Source organism: Diadema antillarum, unplaced genomic scaffold (assembly GCF_040938485.1).
Source record: "Diadema antillarum isolate AM-2024a unplaced genomic scaffold, OU_Dant_1.0 seq00000918_RagTag, whole genome shotgun sequence".
Classification (NCBI taxonomy): domain Eukaryota; kingdom Metazoa; phylum Echinodermata; class Echinoidea; order Diadematoida; family Diadematidae; genus Diadema; species Diadema antillarum.
The window spans coordinates 102841-129378 of record NW_027271770.1 but is presented as its reverse complement, the minus strand read 5'-3'; the positions used below and the strand labels follow the sequence as shown (position 1 = coordinate 129378).

At 40.6% G+C, this 26538-nt stretch overlaps 1 long non-coding RNA gene across 1 annotated transcript in view; it reads right to left on the bottom strand.

Moving 5' to 3' along the window:
* Positions 1-25937, bottom strand: part of LOC139741300 (uncharacterized) — a 35290-nt gene extending 9353 nt beyond the window's left edge. The window contains exons 1-2 of the long non-coding RNA XR_011711612.1: positions 25095-25937; positions 22991-23034 (exon numbers count right to left, since the gene is read on the bottom strand). This is a non-coding gene — a long non-coding RNA (uncharacterized lncRNA). The remainder of the gene's footprint in view (positions 1-22990; positions 23035-25094) is intronic.
* Positions 25938-26538: the final 601 nt, after the last annotated feature.

Sequence of the window (26538 nt, the reverse complement as noted above, 5' to 3'; positions counted from 1 at the left end):
AATGACAAAATAAGTGCATCTACAATCGTAACTTTAAAAAGGCGCGTGCAACGAACGGCGTCGGAGCGAAACCTATGCACTATGCGGGAGTGTCGATGTGTTTAAGGCATAATTTAACATAATTTAACAGATGAAACAAAAACCCAGCATTAGCTCTTTAAAATAGTTCTAAAATGTGAGTTAGGGATAGAAACAACCGCTGTAAAAATTTGAATCCGCATGATCGATGTTAAGTATTGTTAAGAACACAAAATGTGAACAATAATTATAATAAAAATGCTTTCAGACAGACTAAACCGTCTATAGGATGGTTTATTGTGAAAAAAATACTGATATTTCCTTATACTTTAGACTTTATTGCGAAAAATGTTTTGTGTTACAACAGACCTACACATATGCATCAAATGTGATATCTCGAACATTTTTTTAATCTCTGCTCCCAAAGGTAAACAGGACCTTTAAGAGAATGCGTTCTGAATGGCTGATCATGCAGAAACCATTATATTTTGAGGGATCTACAGCTGTACCGGTAACCAGCGAGACAGCGAGACTGCAAAATAAAGAGACGTAGGCCTACCTACGGCTATAATACTTAGAGATGAGTAATTATCTCGATGATATTACAGAATTGAGTATTAGTTATTGCGAATTGTTCAGGGCTTATACTCATTTTGTACAGTTCAGTTTGCTGATTGCTGGCAGATAAAATGAAACAGACAGTGAAGCAATCAAGCAGACAGATAATGGAGACAAGAAACAAGCATTAGTTTTGTTCGGCTTACGCTGGACAAATTTGACTTCGCTGTTTACAAAAACAAAAACAAAAACAAAAACAAACAAAGAAAACAGGAGGGACATTTTTATCCTGACCGTTTTCGGGACAATAGTTCCACACTTCATACGGGTTTGACCGCATCTGTAGCATTAAGGAGAAAGATGGAAACAGACAGATAGACAGACAGACAGACAGACAGACGGACAGACAGACAGAGGAACAAACCTGAATCAGACAATCGGATGCAGAGAGGGGAAGAGGGAGAGCCATAGAGAGAAAGAGGCGGAACAATGCTCATGTGACAGTGTGATGTTGATGGACCAACATTCTGAGTCCTACTCGTATGTCAACGATTCCACACCAGAAATGTGAGAGTGCTATACCGCCATCATTGACAGAGCATCACTCATCCCTAGTTGTGAATGCCGTGCACCGAAAGAGGGAAAGATCATTATCAAGGATGAAATTCCGTGGCAACGAGCCTGTGAACCCGGATTTTCCCCAAGGGCATTCAACGCCACCAAGATGACCTTGCCTCCGACTAACCTCTTTTAACGCCAAGTGTCAAAATTGGACAATAACAGGCGCTTATTCCTTTCGGTTTCCCCGCAAAGTCTCTCGGGGTGATGATGGCTTAGCTTTTTTGGCACGAAAACGCGGGCGCGGTGGTGTCGTCGAGTTCTGCACATAATAAACCCGTAACAAACCACATACTCAAGGTATGACGGGAAACACGTGACACTGAGGTTTACTCGTGACCGAAGATAAATGTCTATTTACGAAGGTCTTCCGATCAATGCGAATAAACGACGCCTAATTATAGTTATTACCCAAATCAATATTTAAATGTCAAACTGGGGTTGTGGGTCTAGGCTATGAATAGAAATGGTAGCTACAAGTACGGTCTGGTCACGTTTTATTGTCAAATGTAGATCTGTTTTCATTTCATTTCATTTCATTTATTTCATTCTTTCTTTCTTTTCGGCAAACATAACACGAAATGAATCAGAAGATATAACATAGGCATGCATTCGACTTTACATGGTAGATAATAATTAACAAATACAAAATTATACATGCATACCGGCAAAATACAAAGATATGTCCGGAGAAAAAAAGAAGAAAGAATTGAAAGGTCCACTGAAAAGCATGCTTGTAAATTGTGGACCACTCAAAGGATTCTGGAAGGGTGGACTCTATAGGATAATTTGAGTGCGCCACAAGCCTCCTATTCTTGGGTTATTCATCGAGCACATGCTTCTGTGATTTCTATATGACGTAATAACGAATCAGCCGTCCTCTCTCGGAAATTAGCATTTGCTGTACATCTACCATATTATAATAGAGTTGCTACACGCAAAGACGATGGCATATAGGCCTACTCGTACTAGCACAGGTCGCATAATTATAGGAACGGGTATACAGTCAAAATAAGGAACATGTGCATGTTCCTCGATTTCGAGTCTTTTCATGCGAGTTTGGCAGCTAAAAGATCTATCAAGCGTGTAAATCATATTCAGATTGACATCGAATGACTTTTAGCTGGCAGCAGTGAGTGACCATCTTATGCTTTAGTACCCTATTTCGCCGCCTGCAATTTGTATTAACAATGCCACTTCGAATCACGGTTCCTGACCTAACATTTCCCAGAAACATGTCGTTCGGTCCTTCTGCTAGCGTTCGCATGTACGACATCGATCGAATTGGTGAGTATCCAGCCAGGGAGATGGTAAGAGAAGAAGTTGACGTCCTTGAAGGACAAGCCCTCATTTATATACATAATGTGGATTGAGTGAATGCAGCAATATTAGTAGAACACATCAATGAAAGTTTGGGGAAAATCGGACAATCCGTTCAAAAGTTACTTATGAATTTTTAAAGTATCTGCGCAGTTACAGCTGGATGAGAAGACTACTGCAGTGTATGATGTCACATGCGTAGAACGATATAAGGATTTTTTTTTGAAGTGCACATTTCCTTGTCACTGACGTATGTTATGTTAAAGGGATGGTACAGTATTGGTGGAGATGAGAATCGGGCTTTTAACTTTTTGCGAGATACCAAGAAAACACTTATGATATATTACAGAGCATACTATTTTAAGAGGAATTTAAAGTTTATTTGATGAAAATCGGTTTTGGAATGACTGAAACATCCAAAAACAAAGTAAAACAAAGCGATCGTAATAAAGTGTGGGTCCCACACTTTGTTAGAATCGCTCTTTTTTAATATCTCAGCCATTTCAAAACCAATTTTCATCAAATAAATGTTGACTTCCTCATAGAATTACATGCTCTTTCATATTTTATAACAGGTTTCTCATTATCTCACCAAAAAATGTTAGAATCCTGAAATTAGTTCTCAACCAAAACTATACAATCCCTTTAAGGGTATATCCCCATGCCTTCTGAAAGTGGCAAGTCAAGCGTTCTTTCACTATGTGAGAAAAGTGAAAATATGTTGAATTTTCTTAAATATATTTTCTCATTACCGTTTTACACATGTGACATCACAAGCTGTAGTAGTCTTTTCATCCAGAAGTGACTGAGCAGAAACTTCAAAAATTCATAACTTTTGAACGGATTGTCCGATTTTTCTCAAACTCTCACTGATGTCTTCTACATAGTATTGTTGCTGCATTCACTCAATTCACGTAGTCTAAACGGAGTGCATTCTCCATCTCTTTCCACATCCCTGGTCCAGCTGAACGAATGATAGAACTTCACATTATTGACAACGATTTATGGATTGTGGAATTCCGGTACAGTAGAGCAAACCTTGATCGACTCCGTAACGAAAACTGACGGTTATCAGAATCTGAGAGAGACATTCCTCGATGCTACAGAATCAAAGCAAGTATTTGCACTACCCAGGCCGAAAGAGATTATACACAACGTTGTTGTATCCACGAACACAACCAGACTCAACCAGCATCATATATCCACTGACATATCATAATAATATATTTAAACAGTCTGTCCTTGCTGACTGTTTCCAATGAGGTGTAATCTGGACAAACTCCAAACCACTGAACAGTTTCACTTTCATCACGAATCTCTAAATCAATAAGGGTGTGATATGTGAATTTATTGTCTTCCCGCTGCCGATTTGAGAAGCGCATTGATATTTCGCAGAACATAGTTTTGTCTGGTATTCTCTATTAATTATTACTTGACATCTGTGTGGCTTCAGAATTGATTGTCTATGTAAGACCCAATGTAGTTTCAAATATTGAATACGCCATGCTTTCTTTATACATTAAAAAAAAAGTGATTATGAAAATAAGCTTTGGGATCGGCGATTCAGCCAATGTGACGCTCGGATCTCTTGATAACAACCATCGCTATCCCTTGCATCTCTACTGAATGAATGAAGTCAAGGATTACTATGACTTCTCGATTTTGGATTCACTTAATGAAAATGAAACCTTAACTTATAAATCATTTCTAAACAGGCTAATGGGTAAGCCCTTTATCTTGGCTAATGAATATGCCCTCGTCACAGTTTAAATCATCTATAGGAATATCGCATGTTTGTGTGCACTGATGCATTCTCTTACTCCGGGCTACTTCCGATGATACTCTGGGTTATAAACACAGCAATTTGTATTTTCCTGTTTGTCTCAAAACCCCCGCCCCCATCTACAGTATCTCTTTGGTGAATTCTTGGAAATAAGTTTAATTTATATCAATTATGACCTTATAAAATTCCCCCTCGACATTACGAGGACCAGAAGATTTGTTCTCAGCAGAAAAAAAAAAAATATATATATTATTTTTTATTATGTATGCTAATAAATGAATTTAAAAAAAAAAACAATAAAAAAGTTTTAAAAAGTATTCTGCCAAATGGAAACGGCCTGGCAGAGAGACTATCAATGATAGCACTTTGACATTGAGAAATACTCAAGCAGCATAGAACTACTGTACAGGACGGTAGACAACTTATTGCCTTTTCAACGAAAGACCGACCTGTTGTTCTCTCCTATACGGCAGGGCGATTGATTTGGGAGGAAAAACACATTACTGCCGATCCTGTTTATAACGGGAAATATAGATCATTTTCGCACTCAATAAAGTTGAGATGAGCACAACACAAACATATAAAAAAAAACATTACCAGAGGTCCTGTGCAGTTAAATGACGGATGCGGAAGTCAATTAATCGCCAACCCTGGGGCGGGAAAATTGTTTCCACAGTCGTTTGGGGGGGGGGGGGGGAGCTGACGGCATTGAATTCTGAAGCAGGCGTTTTATAGCTACATTAGTCCGCCGCCAAAAATCCAGCATAATATTTCTACGAAAACCGACATTGACTGTCCCAATGATGTCAATAATGAAAGCCAAAGGGGGTATCGACAGCTCCTCAAACTTTTGGGACACGGGGATTGAGCAATATTTTGAAGAGAGAGAAGGAGATGTAGATCGATGGAGAGGGAAGGAGAGATAGAGCGAGAGAAAGGGGGGGGGGGGGATACAAGTAGGTAAAAGTTGCCCCTCAGCCAAGAAATACTTGGCGACGACTTCCCTTCTCATTCTATGACAGGAAATGCGAAGTGAAAGACTGATGCGTTCTCTTCTAGCAAGTTCTAGTATAATGACGATGTCACAAACTCGACTCCAGAGTGTAGCAAGATGAAAGTAAGAATCATTGTTCCTCTCTTTCTGTCACAGTGTCACCCCTTACCCTCCTTTGAAAAGGAGTTGAGCTGTTGAGGAGCTACAAAGGGTGAACTTTTTTTTTTTCTTTTGCTACGAAATAATACCGCCTCAATTAGGCTTGAATGAACATAATACGTGTCGCTGTGATAACAAAAATGTGCGTAGTATACATGTACAGTGTATTTTGTTCCTGTACACGGTAGCTCAGCTGTGTTCCACGGGAAAATTACTCTAACGTTTTACCTTTAACTATATCATGCACTGCTAGGTGATGACAGACCGTATTCGCTATGGATACAGAGCGAATTACAAGATCGCGTGATGTATTTCCCCGTTACGAGTACTGGAGTATACACGGAGCATGGAAATTCACTATCAGTTGAAAATAAGTCTTGAGAGAAAGAGGTAAGTTTTGAAAGCACAACAGTGAAAATTTCATCGAAATAGGCTAGAAATTAAGGTATTTATGACATTATGAAGTTTTGCTACAGTAATTCATGAACAGCTCTCCAACAGGTGATATGAATATGAAAATGAATGAGCTGATGATGTCATCACCTCAAAACTTTCCACTGATCGTGTAAAAAAAAAAGGAAATAAAAGACGAAATTCAATTTCCCCGCCATGAAAGTGTAAAACAAAATACTACTAGTATTTCAGGCGAATTCGCAGCTTCCACATAATGGTCAGTCAGATATATTTCGATTTGAGACCGGGGCATAATTGTGCTGAATTTTGAGCTGGTTTTGATCAAATTTTCACTGTTGTGCTTATTACATTTTTACTCTCATTTCTTTTCGGACTAACATTCAAACGAGGATGAAACCCAAGTGAATTGAGTGTGGCGCAGCAATATAGCACACCACATCACTGAAAGTTTGTGGAACATCGGGCAATCAGTTCAAAAGTTCAGAATTTTCAACTTTTTAAACTTTTTTTAACGATTGTCCGATTTTTCCTCAAACTTTTGCTGATGTGTTCTACTTATTTTGCTGCATTCATTCAATACACGTATATTCGGGTTTCATTCCCTTTTAATTGGTCCGGAGTTACCCTTTAAATCCCCTGCACCATGGGGGACATGTTGCGAGAAACGCTACATCTAAATGTATGTACATGAACTCTATACAAATCATGTCCCCCAGGCTAAGTCCCCACATGGGAATGATGATTGGCTGAGCGTCAAGCTCCGTTAAAGTTTTGCTTTGTTTTGTTTTGCTTTCCGTTTTAACTTTTCATCGACATTTTTTGTTAGCTTTTTTGGCAGGATTAATCGCGAAGAGTCTAGCAACGAGGCCCAACCCCCTTTTTTCCCTTCTCCTCACCCCATAAAGCATTACGATATTCATTACTCTTCTAGCTATATAACCAACCGTCTAAAACCAAAGACAAGGAATTGTGCTCTCTTTACTGCATTAACCGTATAGAGCCCTTTGAAAAAAACAACCCCTCCCCCCCCAAAAAAAAATGTTAGTTTATTTAGTGTTATCTAAATGTGAAGCAAACTATTTAGGCAGTGAATGATTTATGTTCCTTTCTGTTGCTTTCTATTTGTCATTGCATTTTATCTACATTATCTCATGCGTTCGCCTTTTTCTGGTTCGTAATATGCGAGGTCATCAGACAATACGTGCTGCTATGGTTCTGCGAAGAGTACCGGAGCGGATTAAGCAAAGTTTACCAATCTATCACCGCCCGTTTCTGATGCGTGGAACTAGAGCAAACTACTTTATGTTACACCCAACACGTTTGCATTATTGCTGGTGTTATACAAGTACAAGCACACCGTAGTGCAATGGAATGACTCGACATCAGACCACCATTTAGATAATTAAGCTACATACAATGTACCATGGAGCTATAAAACGTAACCACGTGATTGTACATTGCAGTTCAATGGCACCATGGCCTAATTAAGCCTCTGTATGATATAATTTTGTTATGAAAAACGAGAATACCCTTGTAAAATCCCCCGCCGTTCATTCACCTGAGGGAAATCACGAGCGTGGAAGGGGATGGTTATACCATTTGAAAAAGAGATGGGAAGGAAAACTGAGCAGAAGAAGTGTTCAGATCGTAGCTTTCAAGTTAACCCTTTGAGGACCATCAGTCTACAACACCTCAAATCACAGGCCCTGATAGACCAGATAGCTGACGGTAACGAAAGACTTACCAGGGAAGTGTCAGGGATCACTTTGTCGCCATGTCCCTTGTACTATACGACGCTATCATGGAAGGCTGGCCAAGAGGCGTAGGGCCTACATTCTGCGATGTCGTTGAAGGGATATCGAGTGAAATTCTACCGGCGAACAGTGTTCCCTTTAAACTAAACGCTATATGTTTTTATTCACGCTTGTCTGGCTTTCTTGACACCGCATGACTTACTCCTCGCCCCCTTACATTAATTGTATTTCTCTCTCTCTCTTTCTCTCTCTGCCTCTTTAGGCGCAGTCATTAGAGTTTAGACTAAAACTGTTGGTGATTCTCTTGTCGTCACAATAGCTGCTACATACATTTGCAAACGCACATTCACTTCAAAAAACAGACTCGTGTGTTTCAATTTCTGTAATCTGATTTGGTTTGACGAGGGTGGTGAAACTCTCTCACCTCCCTGGTTTGACGTGCACTTGAATATACAATGGCAGGGCAGTGCAATGTAGCGAACAGTATAAAATGTACGCATTTAATGTATACAATGTAGGCTTGTGTACTTGTATTCCCTTCTTCATCCAGCATTTTACACACTTTGAATCAATGCAGTCTGACAAGCTGGTTCGCAGCCGAGACCTTTGCACGTTGTCGTTAACTCGATGCATCTCAGGGTCATCGGGAATAAATTCGCAGGCGTCCGTTTAATTCGCTCTTCCTCAAAGCTAGCTCTGTGACGAGTGTTAATCGTGGCCATTACCCGGTTAAAGAAATGGGTTGTAGGACGCGAAGCTCGATTGAGATATGGGCCACAAACGCACTCCAGTTCCGCAGCTTTTCACGCCGTGGCCAGAATGACAGCGTCACGACAGTATAACACGACTTATTTGGCGACCGTCGTGCATTGACCGATCGTCCATTTGCAAAGAATAGACAGTTGAATCCAAATTGAATCGCAGTCTTTTGTGACAGTTTCCTTCATCTCTCTTTTTTTTTTTCTTTTTTACGCACATCGCGGGGCTGTCACGGTATAGCCTGGATTTTTCCGTTTTTGATAATAGCTTCGATTGCAGCATTAGAATCGTAATTATTATGACGATGGCAATATTTTTCCCCTCCGAAAGGTACTTGAAAGGTCTTTTTGAATCGGAAATACACAGGAAAATAAGTAGGTTATTAAAGCTTAATTCATTTTAAGTCAGCGAAAACTTCATTCTAATTCAACTTCATTTGAACTCAACGAAAGCAAAATATTGTGAGCCAGATTTTACTCAAAGACTTAAGTTGTATGGCCTAAGTGGTATCTGTCTGACTGTAAAACGGTTGAACTTCTGTGCCTCGTCTCTTCACTCATGTGATCAAGCCTAAGGTCCTTTTACTGTCTTGTCGTTTTGTTTTTGAGACAGGCGGAAAATGTACTCTGACAAGATCTCAAAACGAAGTTGGATGTAACTCCCTGTAATTACCACTCTTGGGCTCGTACAATTATTCTCTCAGGACTCGTAACTGTGTCTAAACATTATACAGTACACCACTATCCCCATTATACTGCCTATTATAGTTTTGTCAGTGTCGATGGTAACTAGACAGAAGACGATATCAATCAGTGAATACGATATCAGGCCAACCCCAGAGCACCTGTGGTAAGGTGACCTTATTGATTTCTCTCTATTGGTACTCGGGTGAGGTCAAGACCTCGGAATCCCAGCAACTGCGGCGACTAATAAATCGCCTATGAAAAGTATAGGATTAACTCGTTAGCAGTGTTCGTGCATCATCTATCAAACTTCTCACAAGATCGATTTAGGCGGTTTCAACTGAGTTTTTTGAAGTTCACAGATCTCGTTGAAGAAAAGTATATGCGATTTCTAATGGTATTGACTCAGTATTTTCATATGATCATGCATTGGCCACAATTTTGTGAGTAACAGTAGGACACACATAACAAATTGCATAATGATTATTCTGCAGGTAAGTGTATCCTATGACTGATGAAAGTGTTGTTGAATTCAGTACAAATACCCTAATAATGTCATGGTATCCACTGGCAATGACCAGGGAGGTGAGACATATTTCCTCTCACCTCCCTGCAATGACTGGACTGCCGTACTCGGATTTATTCTGTGTTATGTTTTGTTGGAAGAAAAATGAGAATGAAAATAAATGAATTCAATCTAATTCAATTCAACTGAATTGAACTGAACTGAATTGAATTGAATTGAATTGAATTGAATTGAATTGAACTGAATTGAATTGAATTGAACAATATTGTAGGAGGGACATTATGGGTAAGACGTTTTGTCCACATAATGATGTACGAGGAAAGCAGGATTCGAATCCTTGTTTCAAAGTCTGAAGCCTTGGGCATCGTACCACGGGTCTCAAACGTGATGAGGCACAATGACGTCACTACAAGAAACGGAGAATCTCTATCGATAGCTCCATGGTACTTTCAAATCGGTTAATTACCCACGCGGGAACGGGGGAGGTGGTGGGGAGAAGGGGGGGGAGGAGTGAGGGAGGGAGGGAGACAGGAAGAGAGAAGGGTAACAAAGGTTCACTAGGAAAATCACGAAGGTATCCAGAAATTACAAAATACATTATGTCATCGCTCCAGGCTACCGTTCCGCTTTTCCCTAAAACAGTATAATGGTACATGCATTTTCTACGTGTGATGGCAAACCACACAATGGAAACCGGACGATCAAAGTGGGTCCCCAGTAACCCCTATTTTTCTTTTCTATCAATTGCACGCTCTATCACTCTTGTCGCTGTAAATCGTTGTGTTGCAGTACGAAGGAAAATAACGTCAAAACCATAACAACGGTCGATCGATCTAAAACCTCGATGACTATGGGCTTACATCAACGCCAATATTTTAGAGAGATCAAGGTCGTACGTTCTGTGACACACTCAGCAATGTCATAATACCACTGACCATTTTAAAACCGGTGATTTATCGATCATAGCGGTTGTGTCGCAACGGAATTGATTACATGAAGCACTACACCGTGCCCGCGAGTAGGCCTACATAATTACGTCGGAGAACGACCTCAAAGCATGCACACCCTATTATGCAAAGTCGTATTACCCCGGGGATTTCTTGAACCCCCTTAGCACATTGTTCCTCCACTTTAGCCATTGCTGGCTTGATCAGCCATCGATGTAAGTTTTAAAAGATATCGATGTAAGTTTTAAAAGATATCTAACTTCGATTCAATTACACAAATGCACAGAAACGTATACCTGTGTAGCCCTATACACCAGTACCAGTACTCCTTCAAATAATTGCAGCGTGCATGTATATCGATTTCACATAATAATGCACATGAAGATTATAGGAACATAGAAGATAAATAATAGGGGGCCTATATATAATGTTTATAGGCCTACACATCAATGAAAAAGAATGAGAGAAAGAGTGAGAGGAAGAGATTGAAATACCAATGTAACATTAAAACAACGCACAATGTAACAGATACAATGTATCACGAAAGAGTGATGTCCTATGACAGTGATGTCCTATGTCATATAAATCGATAACTTCTGATCCTGAATGCGCTATATGATATTACACGATGTACATTGTACCCTCTGAAGTAGGGCGGTACCTTGGTTGCTCTCACTTCATGTGTCACCGTTACATAAGAGAGGCAATCAGGCGGGGAACTGGTCCTTGACGCGTGGGCTGAATTGGGTAAGAAGTAAGCCGTTTCACCTCGGTCTTTCTTATTTCGTATTTTGTTCGAGGGGTGTGCCCTTGGTGCCCTCTCTTGACTCAGAAGAGGCGTCAATTTGGGCCAATACGCCCATCATTGTCATTATCTTGTCATTCCTGGGTTCATCCTGACGTTTATTGAGCTACCACCACTCACGCCCACACCTCTACAATCCTTTGGTTCTACCATGGACCCTACATGGTTCTACGAAAACCACACCCACTCAGCCCAATACTTCACCCAGTATCCTGGATATTTCCCGTCCCTGATATTTCGCAGGACTTTGGCAACCCTTAACACTTCTCCCCCTCCAAATTCTGTCGTGGAACCAGGAAGATAAGAGATACAGTATATAATGGGAGAGAGATGCTACACCAGCCTCACCTATAGATACAACCTAAAACAGAAAATGGGATAGTTTCTCTCCAGCATTCGTGACCTACAAGATCGTGGCATTGTCAGACAATAATTATCATAATGTGTCGGACTTTTCTTGCACATCATCCATTTGCATTTACACTGTATATGTAAGTGGTAAATGCATCGATACTGTACAGGTAAGTGGTAAATGCATTGATCAATGAAAATAATGCAATATCCTCCAAGAAGCCGGAAACAAAATCCATGCACACGAATGTTGTCTTGCATGAAGGAGTATAGAACTGTGCATTTAACAGTTAATGACTAACGATAGGTCAATGACAAGAAAACATGACGAATGAACGAAAGAAAAGAGATTCAAACTTATCTATTCCTGTTGTATTTTCCACCCCTGGCAAATTGTTACGTACAACCGTCTTCTACTGGAATAAAGAGATGATAACAAAGTAGGCTCTTCGGGTTTATCTAGTTTATGAGACACAATGTTAAGTTTTCTTACACACACACACAAAAAAAAATGTACCTCTGATATTTTCACTTACACTGCACGAGACATCCATGGCAGGTTAAAAGTATAGTGGGTCATGAGTTGTTTACGGAAAAGCTACGGCTAAGATTATAAGAAGAACTCTCGATGAACCTTTGTTCATGTTACACGAGGAAGACAGAGTCGTCCTGAACGAATGGTATTCCAAAGGTGTTACAGTCCAGATACAACAAGAAGCAAAGGAAAAGGAAGTCTTCAAAAGTTTGATATACTACCAGTTCTAAGTAGCAGGAAATACTTCGCTCCTCGCGTTTCTCTCCATTCGACTAAGAGTTGCAGTTTATGTGTGCAGGGGTTAGCGGGCGGCTATAATAACCCATGTGAGAAGTCGATATTGTTTGTAGCCAGTTAACCCCGACCTCCACACGCTGCTGCTACGATGCTTCCGATCCCCGTACGCTTTTGCCGCTCTCTCCCGATCTGCTAGATCGGGACAGATCGGGGCAGGCCCCTGGGAGCAACTTTTTCCACAGGGGTGCTGAACCCCTGACCCACCCCGGTTGCCGGACCATATTAGCAGCGTTTTAGTATATTGGGGGGGGGGGGGGGGGGGGCAGGGGAGGTGAAGGGAGGGGATGGGGACATCGAAACGAGGGTGAGAAAGCCATCTAGGTGTCTACCACACAAGGAAACTTTTGCACTCTTATTGAAATTGAACACACTTTATGTGGTAAATTTTGAAATTCTTCAATCAAAGAAAAAAAAAGTGAATACTCGTGGACTATGTTCATGGATGAATTGCTGAACGCCCCACCTCTTGATTCTTGTGTGTGTCTTCACTTTGTATAAGTCCATGGAAGGGGACCTACGGGGGAGGGTGTGGGAGGGGGTATCCCCCTCCCACACTGGAGAGATTTTGAATTTTCATTCCTGAAATTCAGCGATCTGGTGCACACTTTTGGTGAAATTTCTTAAAAAGTATTTAAAAAAATATTCACAGAAATGTGAATGACCATTAAATCGGGTTACAATCAACTCTTGTTCCGTGTGCGCGTCATCACTGTGAGGGGTATCCCCTCCCACCCTGGAGAGATTCTGAATTTTCATATCTGAAATTCAGGGATCTGACGCACACTTTTGGTGAATATTTTTAAAAAGTATGAAAATAAAATATTCACAGAAATGTGAATGACCAATAAATTGGGTTACAATCAACTCTTGTTCCATGTGTGCGTCATCACTGTGAAATAACTGTATGGAAGTTGATGAGGCGGGGATGGGAGGCGGCTACCATGCGACGGAGCTTTTGCATTTGTAGAATTTAATTACAACGATATGATGCACAATCATGGTATGGACTATTCCCATATATGTATCAGAGAATCGTTTGTTGGTCTTTGCTTTGTATAAGTCTATGGAAGGGGACATAAGGGGGAGGGTGTGGGAGGGGGTATCCCCCTCCCACACAAGGGAGATTTTGGATATTTAGACCTGAAATTCAGTGATTTGTTGCACACTTTTGAAATTAAAAAAAAAAGTATGAAAGATAAATATTCACAGAAATGTGAATGACCATTAAATCGGGGTATAATCAGCTCTTGTTCTAGGTATGCATCATCACTGTGTGATAAATGTAAGGAAGTTGAGAAGGCGGGGTTGGGAGGGGGTAGCCCCCTCCCAAACGACGGAGCTTTTGCATTTTTAGAATTGGAATATACATTGTACAATGTTTAATGATCTGATGCAAAATCTTGGTGGAATATCCTGGAGTTTGTATTAGACAAGTGTATTAAGACATCTATGGAGGGAGACCAAGCGGGGGAAGGATGTGGGAGGATGTATCCCCTTCCTACAAGAGAGAGCTTTTGCATCTTTTTGACTGTGATTCAAAGATGTGGAATTTCTGGCGCATATTTTTGATTTAATATGTAATGTAATGTAGCTATAATCAATGCAAGGGGTGGAGGCTAATACAGCAAGGTGGAGGATTTTAGAAGGGGTCGTCCCCCATCCCCTAACCCCTCCCATTCGAGAGAGCCTTTGTATTTTAAGGATTGAAATGAAAATATTTTGTCTCTACACAACAGTCATTTATGATGGAGTATTTGAAAAACTGTCAAACAAAGAAGCATAAGCCCACTAAATGTAGCAGGGGAATAAGGGTAAACTGAAAGAGAATATCCCCTTCCCACATTTTGGAACTTTTGGATTTGTTTAAATTGAAGTGACAGATCTGGGGGGCACTTTTTGATGAAATATTCAAAAAGTGTCGATCTCAAAAGTCTACTAAGTGGATGGAAGTTGGCCTATAAGGGGGGGGGGAGGGGGTATCCCTCCCAGGGTCATTTTCCATTTTCAGAATTGAAATTAAACGATCTTGTGCACTTTTGGTGTAATATCTGGACAGTTTCTATTTTTAAAAAAAATTAAAAATTCCACATCGTGGGAATTTTTTTTTTTTTGGGGGGGGGGGGGGGAGGGGGGGGATTGGGAGGGTGGGGGCAAAGCTTTGCATAGCTCCCACCCAATATTTTTATTCCAGGATTAACGCTATTTGGTATGAGGAAACTGTGTTATTTTTAGAATCCAATTGACATTGTCTCGCAAACACATTTTTTTGGTGGAAGTAGGGAAATAATCAATCCAAGAAGTGTACTACTACTACGTCTATGGAACGTATGGAGGGGAACTAAGCGGGGAAATGGTTAGGGCCTAAATGAAAGGAGGTTATTATATTCCCACACAAGAAAGTTTATCTTGCATTTTTTGAACAGAAATGATGAAAGAAATCATTCGGAGATATGCCAATCTTATGGGAAAGGACCAAAGGGGGAGGATGTGGAAGGGGTATAAACCCATTTTTTAGAATTGAACTGCAACAATGCCGTGCACAGTTTCGGTAAAATATTTGGACAGTTTTCCATCACAAAAAACAAGAAAATCTCCGACATCCCGAAAATCATTATTGGAGGGGGGTAATATCATGGCAACTACCCCGCACCCTTGCATACGAGGGAGCTTTTGCATTACTCTAGAATAGAAAGGAAAATATCGTGAGAGGGGGTATTTCCCTCCAATAGAAGGGAGATTTCGCATTTCAGAATTGACAGGTGCACACGTTGTATGAAGATTGGGACAGTGTCGAATAAAAAAAAAATCCACATCTTGGAAATTACTGGGGGGGGGGGGGGGTCAACATGATATGCTGCCCCCTCCATCGATGCTCTCCTGAAGGGGGTACCCTCCCCCTAATGAGGGAACTTCTGCATTTTTAGATTTGAAATTCAGCAATCTAGTGAGCCCTTCAGGTATAGCATATTTAAAAAAAAATCAATAGAAAAGTAGGAAAAGCAAAATATCCAGGGACAATGGAAATGCTTTAATAGTGCTGTCTGCACTTTAAGCTTGTTCTGCGTGGGAGGGGGATACCCCTCCCACGCTATGGGGATTTCGCATTTTCAGAAGTGAAATTCAGCAATCTGATGCACACTTTGGGTGGGATATTTGGACAATTTTCTATAAAAAAAAAGAAGCAAATTTCCCCGTAAAAAGATAGAAGTTGGGGGTGCAGAAGCACCCCCAACTTTTATTTTTCACAGGGGTGCTATGCCCCCCTGCTCAAAAAGTCAGGGGTGCTGCAGCACCCCCAGCACCCCTGGCTCCCAGGGGCTTGGATCGGGGTCCAAATCGTGATAGTGGAACGGGGGCTTTAACTGTTCACACTAATCCACTGAGACTACAACAAATAAAGCCATATAAGTGGCAAAGAGAGAGAGAGAGAGAGAGAGAGAGAAAACCAAACAAACTTCGGAAGGCGCTAGAAAACAGAAGGGCTGAGTAAAGAATCATCCCTCGACACAATCCTCTATCGTAAACCCATTTCTTACTTTGGATTTATTGCACGACACAAATTACAATTGCAGGCCTGCAGATAATCAACAAGTAATACGTTGTAAAATGTATATGCCAGCATTACTTCGGCTTGATAAAAAACAAACTATAACTCGGCATCTGTATCTGATATAGTGCGTATAATATGCAGAAGCACAAACATGTTCTACCTTAAATGCAAACACTCATGACCTGATTACACTAGAGAAGTAGGCGTTTACTATTTATTTGATTTGACAGATGCCGGACAAGGCATTCAATAATGCTGTTTTCTTGATTATTCCTTTTTTCTTTTAAATCATTGAACGACCGTAATTAAACCAGACTGATTTAAATACAAGATGCAATTTCGATGGTAATCAACAAAATGACCACATCTAACGCGGGAAATGATTGAAAAAAACAAATGTCTACGATTGATAGATAGACTATCCGATTGTAGGATGTAAAAACATGTTTGCGATTATCGTTTCAAAATAGCGACATGACAAAAAAGAAGAAGATAACTAGGGCAATAACGTTGCGATATCCCATTGGATATACAGAGGGGTATAAAAAACAAAAACAAATCAGTGCATTACTAACAGCTTTGGATGTTTACGCACGAACAACTCTGAAACTCTGTTTAAAGTAAAACTGTAATCACAAACTTTTTTTTTTACTGTCAGCAGTAAAATCCTCTCAAATAATTATATCAATTTCATCAATCACAGTTATATTGGTTTCAATGACTGAATACATTGGGTGATTTTTTAGTACAAAACTACAACCCGTTTCTCATGATTATTAGTTTAATGTCCCTAGCTATAGGGACATTATGATCATTATCTTTGTTGGGAATCAGTACCAAGGTAAGAAGGATTGAATTCTATATGGAGTTTTTATGCATGGAATAGGGAAGAAGAACAGCAATACAATGCATGTTTTTCCGCTCAACTTTCTGTCATCCACATCGCAAACAGAACAACAACCGCCACGTTCTTATCAGTATAAGGAAATCCAGTTGTGATGTCTCGTTTGGCATATACAGCTGTAATTCGTCATAGCCGCATTGACTAACCAAACATATTAGACATGTAGCAGTATTTCACACTAATACATCGGATCCAATATGCTCATCCCGTCCCGCGTAGTGCATGATTAAATCGAAAACATGCATGAAAAAGCCATATGCGATATAAACAGCAGGGTATGGGTATCAGATCAATAAATCGATTTTATTCTCCTGCCTACATTTGTATGTTGCGCTCGGAAACGCGTTAGAGTCCGAGAAATCCACAACAAGCACTTGTTTACAAACCGGGTCACAGATTCCAGGCTAGATACCTCTATCATTATATCAATCCACGCATTGCATCTTCTGCGGATTCCGAGAGTTTCCGCAGTATAGCGACTGCCGTCAAAATCATTCGCAGCTTTTAAAGGGATCGTACAGTTATGGTTGAGACCTAATTTCAGGTTTCTAAAATTTTTTGGTGAGATAATGAGAAACCTCTTATAAAATGTGAAAGAGCATGTAGTTCTATGAGGAATTCAACGTTTATTTGATGAAAATTGGTCTTGAAATGGCTGAGATATCAAAAAACAGCGATTCTAATAAAGTGTGGGACCCACACTTTATTACGATCGCTTTGTTTTACTTTGTTTTCGGATGTTTCAGTCATTCCAAACCCGATTTTCGTTAAATAAACTTTGAATTCCTCTTAAAATGGTATGTTCTGTACTATAACATAAGTGTTTTCTTGGTATCTCGCAAAAAGTTAAAAGCCGAATTCTCATCTCCACCAAAACTGTACCTTCCCTTTAAAGGGATGGGTACTGTCTCGTTTTGGGGCTTCAGGTTTCCAGCTTTGCTGTGAGATAATGAGAAACCTCTATGAAATATAAAAGAGCATATACAATTCTAATAGGAATTCAAAGTTTATTAGAAGGAAATCGGTTTTGAAATGGCTGAGACATCCAGAAACAAAGTGGTCCTGATAAAAGGTGGAACACATCTTTTATTAGGACAACTTCATTTTTACTTGGTTTTGGATCTCTTGAAATAACTTGAAATACCTCTTATAGAATATAATATGCTCTTTACTAATATTTCATAACTGGCTTCCAATTTATCTCGCAAAAAGTTAAAAATCTGAATCCACCATTTCAACCAAAACTATGCTATCCCTGTGACACGTTGTGCGAAATGACAGTCCAATCTTTTATGGCAAATTTTCAATCAATGTGTACTGAATTCATCTGTTGTTGTTGTTGTTGTTGTGGGTTTTTTAAAAATTCTATGCACAATGAAGGACGTTGTGACACGTTTTAATTGGGCTGTCACGGCTGAACGGAAACACTTTCCATCGAATCAGCAACACCGTGAACTCTCGTGGAACACGGGATGAAAACCATACACGAAGTGAAAACAAAAATTGTATTAAGGTGCCGAAACCTCCTCTGAAAGGCGACTCCCAAAGGTCTAGTTATGACGATTTTAGGAATCTGAAGCTGACAGAAGGAAATTTCCGCCCACCTTCCCTGGTTCGCTGGTAACCATAGCAACCGAGACGTCGAGGTATATCCCTAGACACACTAACTTTCTCTCCTGTTTTCCGTTGCTCTTCATTTTCTCTCTTTCTCGCGAGGTCATGCATGATCGATCAACTGACCAAAGGACGTCAGAAGATTAACACATTTCTCTGTGGATAACACGAAGTGGTTATTACCTTGTTCATATCATGATTTATTGCAAATAATTAAGAGGGCGTTCAAGAGCGACTATACGAGACCCTTTAACGGGGGCAAGGATGAATATTTTTTTTTTCATATCGAATAACATATCTGCGGGAAACGAATCTCACCCCCTCCCCCTTACTCTCCTCCTATCACCACCACCACCACCATCCCAGGCACCAGAACCACTACCACCATTTTATTTAGTCGAAATTACTGCATTTCACCCCGTTTCTTTAATGTTCTTGATAATTAAGCATCATGCTACTCAATATACATCCACATGAGTACAGATGCATTATCCCTATGTTTTATATTTATACGAAGAGGCATTACTCTGACTGTATTCAAATTTTGTAGGCACTTAGAGCATAACTATAACTGATTATATTGAACATACAAAAACAGTAAACTCATACACAGTCATCGTGAATGTGCAAATTCGCTTTAAGAAAGAAGATATTTTAAAACCTTCATTTGAAGGCGCAATAGCCCTTAAACATCTTGTGCCATGAATTATTTTGTGTCTCGCTAAATACAATGTATAGTACCTCGTATACAGTTATCATTACGTAATTCATGATAACACCGTGTATAGCTGCTTTAAGTCGTGATTCCCAAGTTTTAAGTTGACGTTACCAGTGATGAGTTCAAGTCTGGTTTAATATCACTCTGTATCATCAAAACCCTTAACATCATTAAGATAGTACAGGGGGTGGTGCATCGGAACATGGTCAACTGTCACCCCCTCCCCCTCCCCTTTAGGCCAATGTAATGACCTATGTGAGGACACCCACACAGTGGGTCTGCCTGAGCGTTTAGTCCCGGACTTGAGTAGGACGTGTGGACACGAGCTTCGTCCATCGGTGCGCACGTGTGGCTATTGCGCAACTGGAATGGCCTGCCGTGTGGCATGCGACGGACTAATTATGCACCCTCTCGAAAGCTACTTACGAATAAACAAGGCTGTTCTCGTTAGCGTCACACTGTTCATTTAGGCTCCTGTAATGGTGCTGATAAGTCGTGGCGTAAAGACTCAAAGATTGCACAAATACACAAGACAAAAACAGTCATCAGAAGGTTGCTATGGAAACGAGAGGAGAGGCAAGGGATCGCTTCAAACCGACGTGATTCCCAGAATCTGACATAAAGATTGTTAACTACATGTACATGTATTATCAAGATTTGGAACTCTATCGAATCGTACTGTGAGCAACAATATTATGACAGTAGTTGCATAACTGCACGATTGTTTTTCTATTTGAAAAAAAAAGAAGACAGAATACGGACTGCATTTACCCTGAACGTCCCTCCAAACATGAAAGATAAACAATCTCACCTGAACAAGAGAATTTGCAGGTAACTGGTATGATATGCACAAAAACAATCGATTATCATAATAAAGAACAGATCAGAATAATCATCATTTCTAGCGTCAACAACACAGACTACCATAAAAACTGCTACTACTACAATTGTACTACTACTACTACTACTACCACATTGTACACTGATACACAATACTACTGTAAACAACTACTATCATTACTATCATACTACTGTTATTACTACTACTAATGATTATACTAGTAATGCTGCCGTTGTTTTGTGTTGTTGTTGTTTTTTTTTTTTCATTCATCTCGTAGCCTCCGAGATATACGTACATGAGGTAAATTGTTGTCACATCCGGATTCCGTAAACAAGTATGTACGAGGAAACGAAAGGACGGATGATGACCATACTAAATCGTCGCTATATGCTGAACTATACATTGGTCCGTCATAAAGGAGGACGTAAATGAAGGACGCATCTAGGCCTACATCCTGAGCAATGACGACAAAATCACTTTGTATCAACTGTCAGCATCAACATATCCTCAGCAAGTCGACGCAAGGTATACGGCTCTATTTTCTTTCTTTTTTGTGTGAGTACATTCCCCTGGTTCAAATTGTATGTACAGTTTTTTTTTTTCTTGAAACTCAAGGCATTAAAACAAGTGGCTAGGAAACTTGAAGAAGTTGATGATTATTCCGACAGATGAGTGCATTCTTTTTTATTTCGTGTTTTTCGTTTCACACTTGGCATAATTATGTCAACTCCGTTTACACTGCTCTAAAAAAAATGTTCCTGTTCAGAAATAAAATCAAGGAATTACAACCTTTTAATCGATAAGAAGTTGGATCTGCGGCAAGTAATATCGCACTTTATTTTTTTATATATATAATTCCATCATAATACATCATTACACAAACCGAAAAGAGGAGACATAATCCTAGAGAGGCGTAAAATCTGTTTTTCAATCGCACTGGACTTACGCCAGCATCAGATTTTATGCGATATACAAATCCGCTTACTGAAGCTACCCAAGTCTCATCTATAGGCCCTACAGAATTATGTACTTTCCACGGATGCCAGCGACTCCCTGGATTTGCGTAATAGGTAGTTACATCAAGGCATTTATCTAATAAGTCAGTCGTAGAAGCCAGCCCCTAAAGGGTAAACATCTCAACGTATTATATCAGCCGTCTAGAGCTCCGTTGCTTCTACCTCTGTTTATCGACACACAGTGATTATTACTAATGATAACAGTCTAGTGATACTCATTCATTCCGCGACCCTTCTTTTGATTTGTTTTTGCTGAAAACACTCCACCTTTCAAAGATTTTATGCTGTCACCATCAGCATGTAGACTCATTTGAATATGTAGATGTTGATAATAATGCTAATAAACTGTTTTACTATTAAACGAGTCCGTAATTCTAACATTACAGCTCATAGGAAGTAATGAGTATTGGACACTGCAAAGCAGCTAGAGGTAATGGTTTACATAATGTCAGAATCACGGCAGCACGGCACAGAGTCTAAAAAAGTAACGTTATAGTAACATTTGGGAAATACACAGTTTTGAAGACATCTGATACAGTAGTCATACAACTGAATGCTTGAAATAATAAACTCTTTAATTCTGGAATATACGTAAAAATCAATTGTTTTGCTTTGACCATAGGTGCAACAGAATACCGAACAATAGTTCAAATCTACCCCTCCCTTTTCCCTCTTTGTATCAAGTTTCAACTGTATACACCAGGCATAATTAACCCACAAGTAATCCCATGTCCCAACGCAAGTTAAACCATGATAATATAATTATTGTTAGATGACTTATCGAAGGATTGCGCAGCTATAGAGTGAACATACACTATGATACAGCCGATGATGCCAAACGTGTACATAAAGTCTCTTTGAGACCTTGTGTAGGGATTATCTCTGCATGAGAGATTAACAGCACGCAGACACTTCAGCATCATCTTTCGCTCATTCACTGGAAGAGTGTATTTCGTAATGAGTGTCAATATCTCTCGCGGCTTGTAATTGTGTTGATATAACTGGCGTTCGGTTTCAGCTGTGTATCAATTTTCCATCGTTACACTTTTTTTTTAAATTCAAATGCATCACAACCACACGTCTATCGATAGTACCCCACTTTTTATTTGTAGCCTCTTTCATGAACAGACTGTATAGCACGCTCACGATGTCACGTGACCTACACACGTGTACACACGTGTCATGTGACTTTTCGTTACAATTACCCAATCAACCCAGGTGATCGTCCATCTCGATCCCTTCCAGCGATTTATCGTATTTTCTTTGGACTCAAGTTCAGTAATGCGGACTTGGTTGTGCCTTCACAATTTTTTATGTACGCTGTATATGCGAAATTCGGAAAAACAATTGTTGTTTTTACCTAATACAGGTAAAAGCACATTCCCATACCAAAATATATCAGAGTTAACACTTACTCCTCTTTATTTAGGGTGGTTTTAAGGCAAGATTTATTTTTATACGGCTGAAACATGAGATTTTTGTCCAATCTGTACATGAAATGACTTATTTAAAAAAAAATTGTGAGGGCATGACATCATTAACTTGCAGATTTGAAAATTAACAACGACTGGTCAAGATTCTTTCTTTTTCGAAAAAAATGTCACAACTTCATTATTAGGCCTACTTATCCGATTTCGATCTTTTTTTCTTTTTTTTTTTGCACTGTTCTGCAGGGGTTTTTTTCCCCTCCTCGTAATGAAATTGATAACATTCTGGAGTAGAATCTGCATGCCAAAGCGTGCTGCGAACTTCTATGCAGTTTAGAGAAGGATCGTCACGAAACACGACAAGCCTCTACTATACTGTACTAGGAGGACTGCACTCACCTGCTAGGACAGCCACGCCATTTAACCAAGTATTGCACCTTTCCCTGCATAGGAAATAAAACCACAAAAATAATGATTTAAGACTGGCATTTGATGATCGTTGACAATGTGAACGAGCAGAAAATACATACATAATTATATAAACTGTCTTGAACGTTTTCTTCTCCTCAGTTCACCTAATAATAGCCCTATACTGTATCATCCGACAGACGAATCTTTCGTTGTAATGTAGACATCTATGATAATAAAAATAAGGTGAAAATGGCTTGAATTATTAATTGCATAGACCGTATCCGGGCAATTACCCCGAGAGGGCAATTACCCCCCGGCTAAATACTGGTTAGTGGTAAGCTTAGAGTAACGATTAGGGTTAGGGTTAGGGTTAGGGTTAGGAGTTTGAGTTAGGGATAGGATTAGGTTCAAGATTAGGATTAGGATTAGGGCCAGGGGAAGGGTGCGGGGTAATTGCCCAGGGGGTAATTGCCCTAGACCCGCATAGACCCGCATAGACATTGGCTATCCTGAAAACGGGTAACAGAATATATGCCTGCCTTTTGATTGCTCGCTTGCTCAGGTTTTCTTGTTTGTTTTTTCTTTCTTATTGGGGGGTGGGTGGGGGTAAGGCCTATACAAGTGGTCGGCGAATATTATGTATTCATGACAAGAAGCCAACCAAAAGTAGTTACTCTAAAAAACAGAGAAAGTTAATAAGTGACGTGTAGGGTAAAAGTCGTACATTATATACGTGATGTATTTTTATTCAGCTTTTCATCACCATTATAAGTGAGCTCTACATGTATATGGCATAGCTTTCATGGAAGCAATTTCAAAAGAACATAGCAGGTTGGATAGGATTATTCGTTCGTTCGTTAGAATGTTTGTTTGTTTGTGTTTGTTGTCTGAGGGAGGAAGGGGATGCGTCGTCATGGACAACGCAATGCCTCCCTACGTTTTGCAAGGATGCGGTCGCTGACCGCGAACCCAGTACCAGTAGCCAGGCCAGTTCCTAAATCAAAAAGCGGTCACAATGTACGCTGCTATTTTCATTTGTTCAGATCTGATCTGCCAAGGGAGCAATCGATGCCGGTCTACAGCGCATCATCATCATCATCACCACCACCACCACCATCATCACTATACCTCCTTGCTGCTCTATGATATCGGAACACATTTTGATCCGTGCTGCCAGCGCTTTAATAGTAACTAACCCCATCGCATCTGTAGGCGTTGACTGAGTTAACCCTCTCAGGCCCATCGTCCTTAAAATTATATTGGCATAGTATACAAAGACATACAGTCTACTACCCACGCACTGCATGAGGGCAGGTTAATGTATAGGGCCCTATGTGCGAGTGTGTGTATGTGTATCACATACACATACACACACTCGCACATACACATAAGAGCAATGTGGTGTGTGTGTATGTGGAAATTAACCTTTCCTCATTTGCTTCGAGATAGTGTGTAACAGGAAGTGTTAGCTTTGCCCAGGGAAGAAAAACGAGAAATACAAAAATAAGATGAGAGCATGGCTTTCAAGAAAAAAAAAAAATCCAACAACAAATAAGCATTCAAGGCAACAAGAATACATCTGAGAAACAAAAGATCCTGAACATACACGCACACAAACACACACACACACACACACACACACAAATGTCTTACATTAATCTGAGCCGGGGTATTTTGGGAATATGAATGGAGAAAGATATATTATCACTGAAAAGAAAGGCAGATTATTATGCACAAGACGAAGAAAAACAGAGCACTTAACTAAGAAAAAAAGACACATACGCCTCTACATTATTCAATTAAACGCACCAACTTTTCTCTCCGTCTCCATCCCATTAGTCTCTCTCTCTCTCTCTCTCTCTCTGTCTGTCTGTCTTTCTCTCCCTATCTCTCTCAATCACACGCACACACCCACACACACATGCTGATTTCCCTGTACATCCAATGGATATCTTAAATCTACTCACGCTCACTCATTGGCCAGCACACACGCTACAACAACGCGTTACCAGTTTGTAAATTTGCAAACCTCCGCCGCCGATTTGGCAAACGAGCGTCCCTTGCAGGTTGATTTATCAATTATCACACTTACCCGTCTTATTCTCCGCTTCTTGATACAGTCAGCGATGAATATCTGATCCGCATCCATAGCTGAAACGTGACACACGAAATCCAATCTAATTCCAAAATTGATGCGTAAATAATGCGATATATTCCAAGTACGAAATCCAGAGAAAGCGGCAGTCAGGTACGCCTTTTTTTCTTCTTCTTCTTTTATTTACTCCGTGGAGCGAACAGGCAAATCATAGATGCGTGATATTTCCGACTGTTATGAATCCAGGTAAGCCGATTCCACACCGTGCAGGAAGGAGCGCCTGCTTGAGACGAGACGTGAGCTTCACGCTGCTTTTACAAAACGTTCGGGTGAAAGTCTCGCCGCAAGTTGCGCAGGTCTCTCTCCTCAGCTGTGCAATACCGCCACCTTGGTCCTCATTACACGATGCCGTCGATTGACACACACAGACACACACACACAGACAATAATATACACTCCACGCGGGAGACAGCCAACTGATCGGCGAGACGGCTTCACCGTGTTTGAAGTGTAACGGCCGACTGAGTGTTGATAATAACGGCGCGGTGTTCGACTAAATAGCGTCCGCACGTTTAGGCACGCCTACTTATTTTTTCCCCTCTCTGCAAACGACGGAGCGGAGTGCACTACGTACGCACATCAACAGCCGCTATAGGTAAGACGAAGTGGCGAATACTTGAGGATCCCACATGTGTGGACATCATTCAATGATACACACACACAATCTCTGCGCAATCGATGACACACACAATCATACGCACGCTCGAGTCGCACCTCCCCGCGCATCCAGTGTCAACGCTCTGCTGCCTGGCTGTAGCTGGCCCCAGGAAATATGATCCCGCCTTGTTCGCTTTCAAATGCCTTCTGCCTGATGCTGAGACTCAGCTGTCCCTAAAATAATGAAGTAAACATGTGCAGCGAGCAAGGTCGGTCGAGCGCTCGTCGCTTTATGCCGAGTCTCTCCTCCTTCGTTTCCCCAGGCTTGCGTCGGGGTGCTTATGACGTCACGGACAAGGAGTGTTTACTATTCAGTGGTGACGTCACCCAACGGGGTGGGGTGGGGTGGGGGGGTGCTGTTGGGGCTACTGGGGGGGGGGGGGGGTAACAGATAGCAGATCAATTCGGGATTGCTGCACTGTGCTGTCGCACCCAATCAGCGAACCTCTGATACAGTGCACCCCTGTGTTTTCGTTAATACCCACTCCTGAATGTAAACATCGGCAGGGGTGAGTCAGAGGCAAGAGGTACAGACGTTGCGTTGCTATTTCTCGTCATGACGCGCTTGCCTCAAAATAGGCATGGTGCAACTCAAGAAAATGACTAACTGCGCTACACTCCCAGATTAATAACGCAAAATCCTCCAACTTTGTGAAGACAACGAGGGCGGTGGTGGGGGAGGGTGGTGTAATCATGGAGCTCCATGGTGTAATCAAGATGTCAG